The sequence below is a fragment of the Hyla sarda genome, unplaced genomic scaffold (assembly GCF_029499605.1).
Source record: "Hyla sarda isolate aHylSar1 unplaced genomic scaffold, aHylSar1.hap1 scaffold_3285, whole genome shotgun sequence".
Taxonomy (NCBI): domain Eukaryota; kingdom Metazoa; phylum Chordata; class Amphibia; order Anura; family Hylidae; genus Hyla; species Hyla sarda.
The window spans coordinates 9447-20206 of record NW_026610027.1 but is presented as its reverse complement, the minus strand read 5'-3'; the positions used below and the strand labels follow the sequence as shown (position 1 = coordinate 20206).

General features: G+C 41.7%; 1 non-coding gene and 1 pseudogene across 1 annotated transcript; both read right to left on the bottom strand.

Annotated features, from left to right (window-relative positions):
- Positions 1-3407: 3407 nt before the first annotated feature.
- Positions 3408-3540, bottom strand: LOC130329983 (U2 spliceosomal RNA; annotated as a pseudogene).
- A 2080-nt stretch (positions 3541-5620) lies between these two features.
- On the bottom strand, positions 5621-5815 carry LOC130329986 (U2 spliceosomal RNA). The gene has a single exon (XR_008873432.1). It is a non-coding gene; the product is annotated as a U2 spliceosomal RNA (small nuclear RNA).
- Between the last annotated feature and the right edge of the window lie 4945 nt (positions 5816-10760).

Sequence of the window (10760 nt, the reverse complement as noted above, 5' to 3'; positions counted from 1 at the left end):
TATCATAAAAAGCTCTAAGAGACAATAAAAAGCCATCAGGTATACCCATTTTCTCTAAAACCTTAAAAAGATAAAAATGCGACACCCTGTCGAAAGCTTTTTCAAAATCTATGGATAAAACCGCCAGCTTTCCTTTTCTTAATTTGGTGTCGCTAATTACATCCTTTAAAAGGTTTAGGTTCTCCCATAGACTCCTCCCAGGCACCCCACAGACTTGGTTTGTATGAATTATTTTATGGATTACGTTCTTTAAGCGGTTAGCACACAGTTTCGCCATTATTTTATAGTCGCAGTTCAGAAGGGTGATTGGTCTCCAGTTTTTTAGTTCCGACCGGTCTCCCTTTTTGAATAGCAGGGAGACATCACCCTTCTTCCATGAGCCTGGGAGGATTTTAGACTTAAAGACTTCAGTAAAAAGGGAGAACAAATCTTCTTTTAAAATACCATAAAAAGTAACATAAAATTCAATGGGTATACCATCCGGCCCAGGCACTTTACCTGTTTTAAAACTCTTGACGGTCTCTAAAATCTCCTGCTCTGAAATATTCTGCAATAAAAAAGACTGTGAGACAGGATCTAAAAAATTGGTGATCTCCTTTAACGAGTCATTCATAAAACATTCATCAATGTGTTTTACATTAAAAAGATCCGCATAAAACTCTTGCACCTTTTTTAAAATACCCTGTACATCATTCACTCCTTCAATGTTTTCTATTAACCTTCTATTTTCATGTATTTTCTTAAAAAAATACCTGGAGCAGGTCTCGTTTTCCTCAAGATGCTGTATTCGAGACCTAAAGATAATTTCTTTTCCTTTCTGCTCCAGGCACTTAGTTATTTCTTTTTTAAGATCATGTACCTCCTTCTCCACCTCCATCCCATGTGCTCTGAATTTGTACAGGGTTTGCAGACGAGTATTTAGGATATTATAAAATTCACGTTTTTCTTTAGCTTTCCTAACCCCAACACGGATAAAAAATTCTTTTATTTTTAGTTTCATTTTTTCCCACCAGATACTGGTGGGAGTGTTGGGGTCTTTTACTCGTCTGCATTCCTTGTAAAAGGTGATAAAATCTGATAAAACCTGCGGATCTTCTAAAAGGGACACGTTTAACTTCCAGGCATTCCTACCAGTTCTCCTTTTAAAATCACTTTTAACTTTAAAATACAATAATTTATGGTCAGAAAAAACATTGGTAAAAAGATCACAGTTAAAAGGCAGTACTTGATAAGAACAAAAAATAAAATCTATCCTGGAGCTACAGCTTGCATTGCTCCAGGTAACACCGTCTTCCTCTGGTACGTTAAAATTACATTTTTTAAAAACATCAGTGAGATTAAAATCTAAAATCAAGTTTTTTAACATAAAAGACGTCTTATCATAGTTCCTACTCACTGCGTTCGAAAAACGGCGTTCTCCCCTTAAAATACAATTAAAATCACCTGATAAAACAAGAGGACTAGAATTGTTAATAAAAAGGGGTAAAATCTCCAACATTTTTATTCTTTCATTCTTATCAGGAGAACCATAAAAATTTAAAAACTGCCATTTAATACCATTAATAAAAGCGCTGACCAATAAAATTCTGCCTGGTAAAATTTCGTTAAAACTCTCAATTAAAACGTTCCCTTTAAAAAGTATGGCGACCCCTGCTGATCTGGACTCATTTGATCCAGACCAGACTGATGGACCGTGCACCCAATCATCTTCATATTCTTTATAATTTAATCTGTGCGGGATGCCACATTCCTGCAGGAAAAGGACGGAAGCAGCAAAAACCGACAAGTAATTAAATAGGGCAACCCTTCTTACTCTGGCGCTCACACTTCTCACGTTCAAGGACAGACCGGACAACTCAGCCATGGGAATGTACAAGAAAACGTCTTACACCTCTGATTCCCCCTCCGAAGCCTCATACCCCCCAAAATCTGACTCAACTGTACGCATAGAGGAGGCAGGAGAGGAGGCACCATCACTCAGCCGACCCCCCTCCTCCATCATGATTGAGGCATAGTTGTTCTCGGGCATCCTGGCAATCAGGGCTCCAGACTCATTGGGTTCTTCCACCTCTTGCCCCTCCATAGGGGTCGGGTGTTCACTTAGCTCCGTCTCTGGTACCTCAGAGACGGTCACCCCTGAAACCTCCTCCTGGCAGGGAGGAGGGGGGGTATCCCCTATGGGGACCTGTGGAGGAACGTCACTTGGGTTCCCTGCATCCGCAGGTACTTCCATCGGCTCCCCCTGGACCGCCTCCGAATAGAGTCTTCTGGAGCCCCTCCGCCTTTTAACCTTCACCTCTCCACCCGGATCATCGCTCTCAGGGGGACCCTGAGCCAGAGGTTGCTGAGGAGCGGATTCGGCCGCCGTCCGCTCCTCTCTTAACCCAGCATGCTCCTGGGGGCCAGTTTTTTCACCACTTGCACGTTTTTTGGCCATCCTCTGCTCTTTAGGGTCCCCTCCTTTTGCCTGAGGGGGGTCTTTCTCCTTCTCCATCTCACCGCTTACCTCTTGTGGGGGGGTAATCACTGGCTCTGCTTGCCTCGGCTGATGTCCCGGTTGCTGTCCTTGCTGCCTCCAGGGTTGCCACTGCTGCTCCGTCCTATGTCTGTGGGGACAAGAGGAGAAAAGGTGACCGAATTGTTGACAGAAATTGCACCTCCCTCCTCTTGTGCATTTCTCTGTCTCGTGCTGTGTGCTACCACATTTTTTGCATGTACTTTCACAGTTTTCTTTTGTGTGTCCATATCTGTGACACTTCCTGCAGTAGCTTGGCATCCCCGCATAAAAGAGGTCGCCACACATATTATTTATTTTAAAACGAGCTGGTGGTAGTTGTATTCCCCCTGGCAATCTGTCATCTTTTTCGCATGTAACCTGAAATCTCCACTTAGATGTCCAGATGCCACAGCTGTTCATGATTTTTCCTCTGCACTCAACCTTACTAAAATAGACTTGTAAAAACAACTCAACATCGTGTAGGTTGGCGAAAGGGGAATACATCTTTACTACCACCAGCTTAATATCGTCTAGAACGTGCTCAATAATCCGGACACCCTGAAGCTTTTTGTCTTTACTCGCAGCAGCTCTGGTAACAAAATCTCTGTGGATGCCATTTTGTGTGAACGTCACATCAAAAATTTTACGCTTCGGGTAGTCCTGGATTGCCAATATCTCGCCCTTCTGTATTCCGAAAACTCCTCCGAGCACGTCCTCTACTACGAATTTCAAATCGTCCGCCCTTTTGGTATCATCCGTGAGAATGACTCTCACGGTGTTTTTGATCCTTGCGTATGCCGGCACAGAACCTGGATCCGGATCATCATCCATGGTTCTAACCTCTCTCCACCCGAAGGTCTTGAGAGGCGATCGCTACTCGTTACCCTGGGACTAGGCCCTCTCCCCAATAGCAACAAGTGGGTGAAGCCCAGGCAATAAACCTGGGCGATCCCACAAGGCCGAGGAGAGGGGTACCCGAGTACCTTCTGACCAGATCTCCTGTATTACTACACTTGATCTTAGCCAAAAGGCCGAGAAGCGATAACCGTGAAAGGGGCGGGCCCAACAAGGTCCCCTTCATGGGCACTATCACTGCTTGCTGTCAGGGAGGCTGCCAGACAATTTTCCATGCACACTCTGGGCTGGGGGGCAGTCAACCACCAGTACACACAGCAGAACCTAAACCCATACCATTATTGCTAAGCAGCAAGACAGGGGCCCATTGCACTCCCACGGGGCCTTTTTAAATGCAATCCATAACCCGGATTTGCCAGGAACCCTTCTTACTCCTCCTACTTGCATGTGACACTGGGCTTAGGATCTGCATAGGAAACACACACACAAGCACACACCTACCTTTGTTGCCTGCAGATGCCTCCTTGGCTGTCCCCAAACGGTATCAAACCAACACCCACGGGAAGCTGTAAGCATAGAGGACATGCCTGCACCCCATTGGACTTACCTGTGTGGGTTAAATCCGGGTTATTTGACAACCTATGGCGGTGATGGTTCTGCTCAGGCAGAGCAGTGCTGATGCTCCTCATAAAGCTGTCGCTGCTGTGAAGGTTCTAGGTGACATCACAAATCCCTATGGTTACATACACAACAAAGCTGGGTTGTTGTTGTTTACACTCTGCAAGGCCTGTGGAAGTCAGTGACATCATAGCACTGTAGTTCTGAGGGTTCTAGATGGATGCAACAATCTCCTGTTGCTTCTATGAAGGCCATAATAGACGACATCACCAAACAGCTCCATAGTCACATACACAGCAAAGGAGAGATGTTGTTTACACCTAGTGATGTCAGTGGTATTGAGTGACATCACAGCACAGTGCTAAGGCTCCTGGGCCTGGACACAGCAGCGGCTGCAATATCTCAACGGAGAATACGTTTATATATATGTGTGTGTGTGCGCGTATATATATATATATATATATATATATATATATATATATATTTCTCCGCCGAAATCACTTTTAAACCCATTTCCACCTTTTTTTCCCTTCTCTTCCTCTTACTTTTTTTTCACGTTTTTTTACGTTTTTCTCCTTTTCGCCTCTTTTCTGGGCGTATTATTCTTCTTTTTCTTCTTTTTTTTCGTCTAATGCATACCCCATCAGTGCAGCAATGCTTATTCAATACCGCCAGCAGATGGAGACACTGGGGGATAATTTTCTAAGGATTTATACTGATTTTTCCTGTCTGAATTTGTCGCACAGAAAGTTGCAGGCCAAATATGTGTGACATTTCTGCGACTTTAGCTTCTAGAGCATTTTTACAACATTATACATAGGTGCTGAATACATAAAAAGCGACTGTTCAGCGACAGACAAGTCGCATCGGCTGAAAGTAGGCCAGAATGTCAGTCCATGTTGGAGCAGGTTTAGATACAGTCTAAAGTATAGATCTCAAAGTCTGTGCACAGAATTTAGCAAGGGCCTCGCACCTTCTGATGCATCAGGTAGGTGCACAATAGCATAGCCTAACCCTCTGTACTTTGGTCTATATTGATGCGGGACATAGACAGCCAGCTGATGACCAATCCATTAGTGCAATGGATGGCTGGAAGCATTTGTCTTTGCCTTTGCAATACCACAGAAGCAATGCATGGTCAATGTACAGCAATGACACACCTGTGTGAACAGCCAGGAGACCCCCCCCCCCCCATGTTATGTTACATAGTTACATAGTTAGTACGGTCGAAAAAAGACATATGTCCATCAAGTTCAACCAGGGAATTAAGGGGTAGGGGTGTGGCGCGATATTGGGGAAGGGATGAGATTTTATATTTCTTCATAAGCATTAATCTTATTTTGTCAATTAGGAACATTCAGCACCCACCCGCTATCAAGGCAGCTGCCTATCATGTCATGCCCTACCTGCACAGGTGTGCTGGCTACTCAAATGATCCAATTAAGGAGGCCATTTAGTCAGCAGCAGCAGAAGTCCTGTGCCTGGACGCTCCAACAGCGGCCAGACACAAGCAGAAGCAGCAGAAGCAGCAGCAGCAGCACCACCTTTTGTTTTTTGGCTGCAGCAGCAAGGCCCACAGGGCTGGCTAGCTGGCTAGCCAGCAAGCAGGTAGCAATGAAAGTAGGAATCTTTCTTTTTAACCCTGTAAGGGGGTGGTGCACTGTACCCGAAGATACTGCCATATCGGGTCAATGCATAGGGCGACGGAAGCAAGCTTCGAAATCGGCCCCCGTTCTCAAAAATCCATTTAATATATGGTCCCCAGATAGGGGACGTATCAGATATTAAACTGATAAGAACAGATTTTTTTTTTTTTTTTTTTTTTTTTCCTCAGTTACAGACTATTGTTTGGACGATCATCAGGTCACCTACCAAGACTCGTCACTTAAAACAATATCTGAAAAAACATCATACGGAAAAAACTAACTAAGGGAACCGAGTGCCAAGAAAAAGTGACCAAACAACAAAACAAAAAAACATGTCAAAAACAATCACAGAAATTGGTCAAAAACTTACAGCTTTCTCCTTTACGTACTTCTTATAAATTTTTCCATCGTGTATGCATCCAGATTTTCTCCGCTTCTTCTTCACCAATTCTCTTTTTGTCCAGTAGAAAGATAGTAAAAATCCTTCCTAAAAACAATCTTTTCAATTCCCTCGGAGAAATAACAACATTTTTAAAAACAAGCAAATTGCGTGAGTCCCATAAAACCTCTTTAAAAACAGAAAAAAGAATCCAATTAGTACGTGTATCTTCCTTTTTACTAAGATCTTGACCAATAAAAACTTTCTCAAAAGAAAAACTGTTATATCCAGTGAGTTGGATTAAAAACTTCTTTAAAAACATAAAAAATTCTTTTGCATAAAAACAGTCCCAATAAAGGTGCACTAAGTCTTCTCTACCTCCACAACCCTCTCTTGGGCATCTGTCACTTATTCTCAAACCTCTTCCATTTAAAAAAGATCGGGTTGGGAGGCAGCCATGAAAGGACATCCAACTAACGTCTTTTTGTCTGTTTGATAGTCCAATAACTTTAAAAAACTTCCAAATCTTCACAGACTGAGCATTAGTGCAGAATGGTACTTCATATAATCTCTCATTTTTCCTTATTTCTTGTTCTATTTTCTTTTTATCAGGTTCACCTAAAGAGCTCAAACCAAATTGATCATTGAAAGACCTGAGGAGCACATAGAAGGTAGGTATCACATGTGCTATGGGTCTCCTCAAATCCCTCTCACACCAGCCCCATTTGGAAAACAACCATCCTGCAAGGTATTTACTCATGTCTGCCGCCCTATTATTGCACTGTATCAATTTAAAAATTAAAAGAAAATAGTGCACCTTTAAAAACAGATCAATGTTTGGAAAGTTATATCCGCCCAAATTCATACTCTTCATCACTTCTTCTCTTCTCATTTTCTCCATCTTAGACCCCCAGAAGAACACAAAAAGCTTCCTTGTGACTCTCCTAGTCCATAACTTCCCTGGAGGAAGCACCATAGCCGTATACAAGAGAAGCGGTAGGATTACAGACTTAATGATAAGAACTTTCCCTTTAAGTGACAAGTTCCTTAACCTCCAGAAGGATAGCTTCTTCTCAATTTTACTGTCCAAATTCTCATAACTTTTCTTTCCTTTGAGGTCTTTATCAAATATCACTCCTAGCACTTCAATGTCTTCTTTTTCCTTAACACCATCCACTACTATATTCTCTTGGTTCCCAAAACTGCATAATTGGCACTTCCCCCAGTTCACATTCATCCCAGCCACACAACAAAAAATCCTCACATGCAAATTTACTCTGTTGAGATCTGCTTGGGATGTACAAGTAAAAACCACATCGTCCATATAACTTAAAACCTTTAACTTACTACCATCACTACCTGGAATAAAAACACCACTCACACATTTATCTTTCTGCACATTCTTCAACAGGCCCTCTATAACGCATATAAACAGAATTGGGGAGAGTGGGCATCCCTGTCTGACTCCAGACAAGACATTAAAAGCAGGCCCCACATGCCCATTTACTAAAATCTGACTTGTCACCCCATGATAAAAACTCATAATAACAGATAATAACTTTTCTGGAATACCTAAGTGTTTTAGAGCAATGAACATAAAATCATGTGCAACCTTATCATAAGCCTTTTCGAAATCTATGGACTCAACAAACAGTGCATTCTTGTTAAAGTTACTGTAATAAATAGAGTCTCTTAAAAGCAATAAATTATCTGTTATTTTTCTTTTCGGTACTGCACAAACTTGGTATTCTCCCACAAGGTGGTCCACTACATCACTCAGTCTATTAGCCACAATCTTAGCAATTATCTTGTAGTCACAATTTAATAAAGTTATAGGTCTCCAATTTTTAAGATCTCTGCCATCACCTTTTTTATGAATTAATGTTATGACCCCTTTCTTCATAGATTCAGCTAAAACACCTGAGTTAAAAACATATTGCACCACCCGTGTAAACTCTTTACTTAAAATATTCCAGAACGCGGAATAAAACTCAGCGGGGAGACCATCACAGCCTGGTGTCTTCCCTTTGGCCATCTTATCCAGGGCCTGCTTGATCTCCCCTTCACTAACATCATCAATCAAAAAATCTACTTTTTCAACAGGAACATTATTCTCCAAAATATTACAATAATCATTCATCTCCGTCTCACTGGCTCTGCTCTTATTACTAAAGAGTGTCTCATAAAATCTGCCAATCTCCTTCACCATCTCCTCTCCAAAAACTTCCCCCGTAGGGGTAAAAACAGATTTAAAAACACCTTTAGCATTAAAACATTTTTTAAAGAAATACCGTGTACACTGCTCATTTTCTTCTAGGTGCTGCACTTTAGACTTATATACAATATTCCTTCCCTTTTCCAACAACCTTTTTTTCATCTCCCCCTTCACCTTAACAATCTCATCCTCCACCTCCACACCAACACGTTTAAACTTATAGAGAGTCTCTAACCGGGATACAAGCCTTTCATCACTCCTCCTCTTCTCTTGTGCTCTCTTTATGCAAAACATCTTAAAGAAATTAGAAAACTCTCCTTTAGCCCATTCCCACCACACTAAGACATTACTAAAATCAGGTTGTTTAGAAACACAGGATAAAAACACATGATTAAAACCAGCCATTACTTCCTCATCTTCCAATAGACTTACATTTAATTTCCAGAGCCCCCTCCCAAAATGAAGGGACTCTGTGACACTTATCTCAGCCGACACCATCTTGTGGTCTGAGAAAGTTGACATCATTTGATTGCACCGGACCACCTTAATCCCATCAGAGACCAGGATGTAATCGATCCGGGATTTACAGCGGCCACTATCTGATATGTACGTATATCTTTCATCAGTGCTAACCATCAGTCCAACATCAGTAAAATGCAAGTCTTGAATAATTTGATTTAAAACATTGGAAGTAATATCAGTTCTAACCTCAGCAGAGCTCTCACGATCATTGACGGATCTAATGCAGTTAAAATCGCCAACAATAATAGTATCTTCACGACCAGGGATAAAAAACTTAAGGGACTCTAAAAAAGACAAACGTGCTTGTTTTTCTGCTGGAGCATACACATTAAAAATTCTCATCCTCTGGCCCAAAACCTCAAAAATTAAAACCATACAACGACCAGGTACTAAAGTTTGGCAATTTAAAACTTTAATGTCCCTGTTTCGCAATAAAATCCCAACACCTTCATTTTTGTTTTCTGCACATGTGGACCAGAAGGACTGCCCACACTTCCACTCATTTGCATAAGGTGCTGACTTTATTGCACACTCCTGTAAACATATCACATCACTTCTAACATTCTCAAGAATATCAAAAATTGCAGCTCTCCTAATTTCAGACTCAATACTTCTTACATTAATAGTTGTTACAACCAAAGTCATAATAACTAGGAAAAGAAAACCAAATGCTTTAAAATCCATCTTAACTTAGAAATTAACATTTTGGCCTTCAACTTTCCTATGTAAACTTGCAAAACAATCAGGCGACCCTATGTTAGAGTCCCTGTCTATTTCATTATCACTACCAAGAACAAGGGCTTCCTGATCCTCAGACCAGCTCCCTGTCTTACACCTTTTATTCACAACCTGCACATCCTCATCTTCCTCCTCCTCTTCTTCCTTACTGCGAGAAACTCTCTGACCAGGTGTTAGAGATCTCTGAGATGACCCAACAACCTCCATTCCCTCCTCCTCCCCCACAATTGGGTTTGGACATTCAATATCATCCATAGCCTCTTCACTAGAAAGAACATCACCATACACTGTCTCAATTTTCTCCACCACTTTCACTTTTTTTGCTTTTTTCTTTTTCACCAAGGTAAATTCACCTCCCACACCTGTCTCCTCACCAGTCACAGCAGTGGAAACACCCTCCTCCCCTGACCTCTCCTGAGTGCTAATGTGCTCCACTATCACAGAACTTTCCTCAGCCACCTGTGCCACATTAACACTCACACTCACACTCTCACCAACTCCAGGAACAAACCTCCCTCCCCCTTTTTCTCTTTGTTCTCCTCTATTCCCAGCTGCATCAGCATAACTTCTCTTCTTTTTATACCACATATCACAGCCTCTTGCCAAATGTTCCTCACTTCCACAGATATCACATGTCTTCTTCTCTGTACAAATACTTGCTTCATGACCAGTTTTCCCACAATTTCTGCAACATTCTCCTTTCTCAGGGCAATAATCCTGCACATGGCCATAGGCATGGCACTTTCTACAATATTGCAACTGGCCTTCATAAAAGCAGAAACCTCTCTCTCCTCCGATAGAAAACACCTGTGGTATGCTCTTCCTTCCATCTTGCATTCCTTCATCTTTTTTAAATTTTACAATAAACTTTCTCTTACAATTAAAGTACCCAAACTTGTTCTTAAGTCTTCCTATAAATTTCACTTCCTCGCAATACCGGAACAAAAAGTTTGTAACCATTTCATCAGAAACCTTAGGATTATACATGTGGACAATTACTACCTTTGTTGTATTCATAAATAATGGTTCCACTTTAATCTTCTTCATTATAGCAGGCTCACTTTTCCTCTTCATTTCTTCAAGATCCATATAGACTTTCTGGCAAATCTCAGAACCACAAAAAGTAATATCATAAATTCCTTGCCTAGGAAAATCCTGTATAGCCAATACATTCCATACCTGTAGGTAATCAAGCTTGCGAAGAATCTCCACAACGATTTGGTCAAGTCCGATCGTCCCCCGGTGCTCGCCAGGAACGTAGATCCGCACCGTGTCCTCAAGTCCACGCGC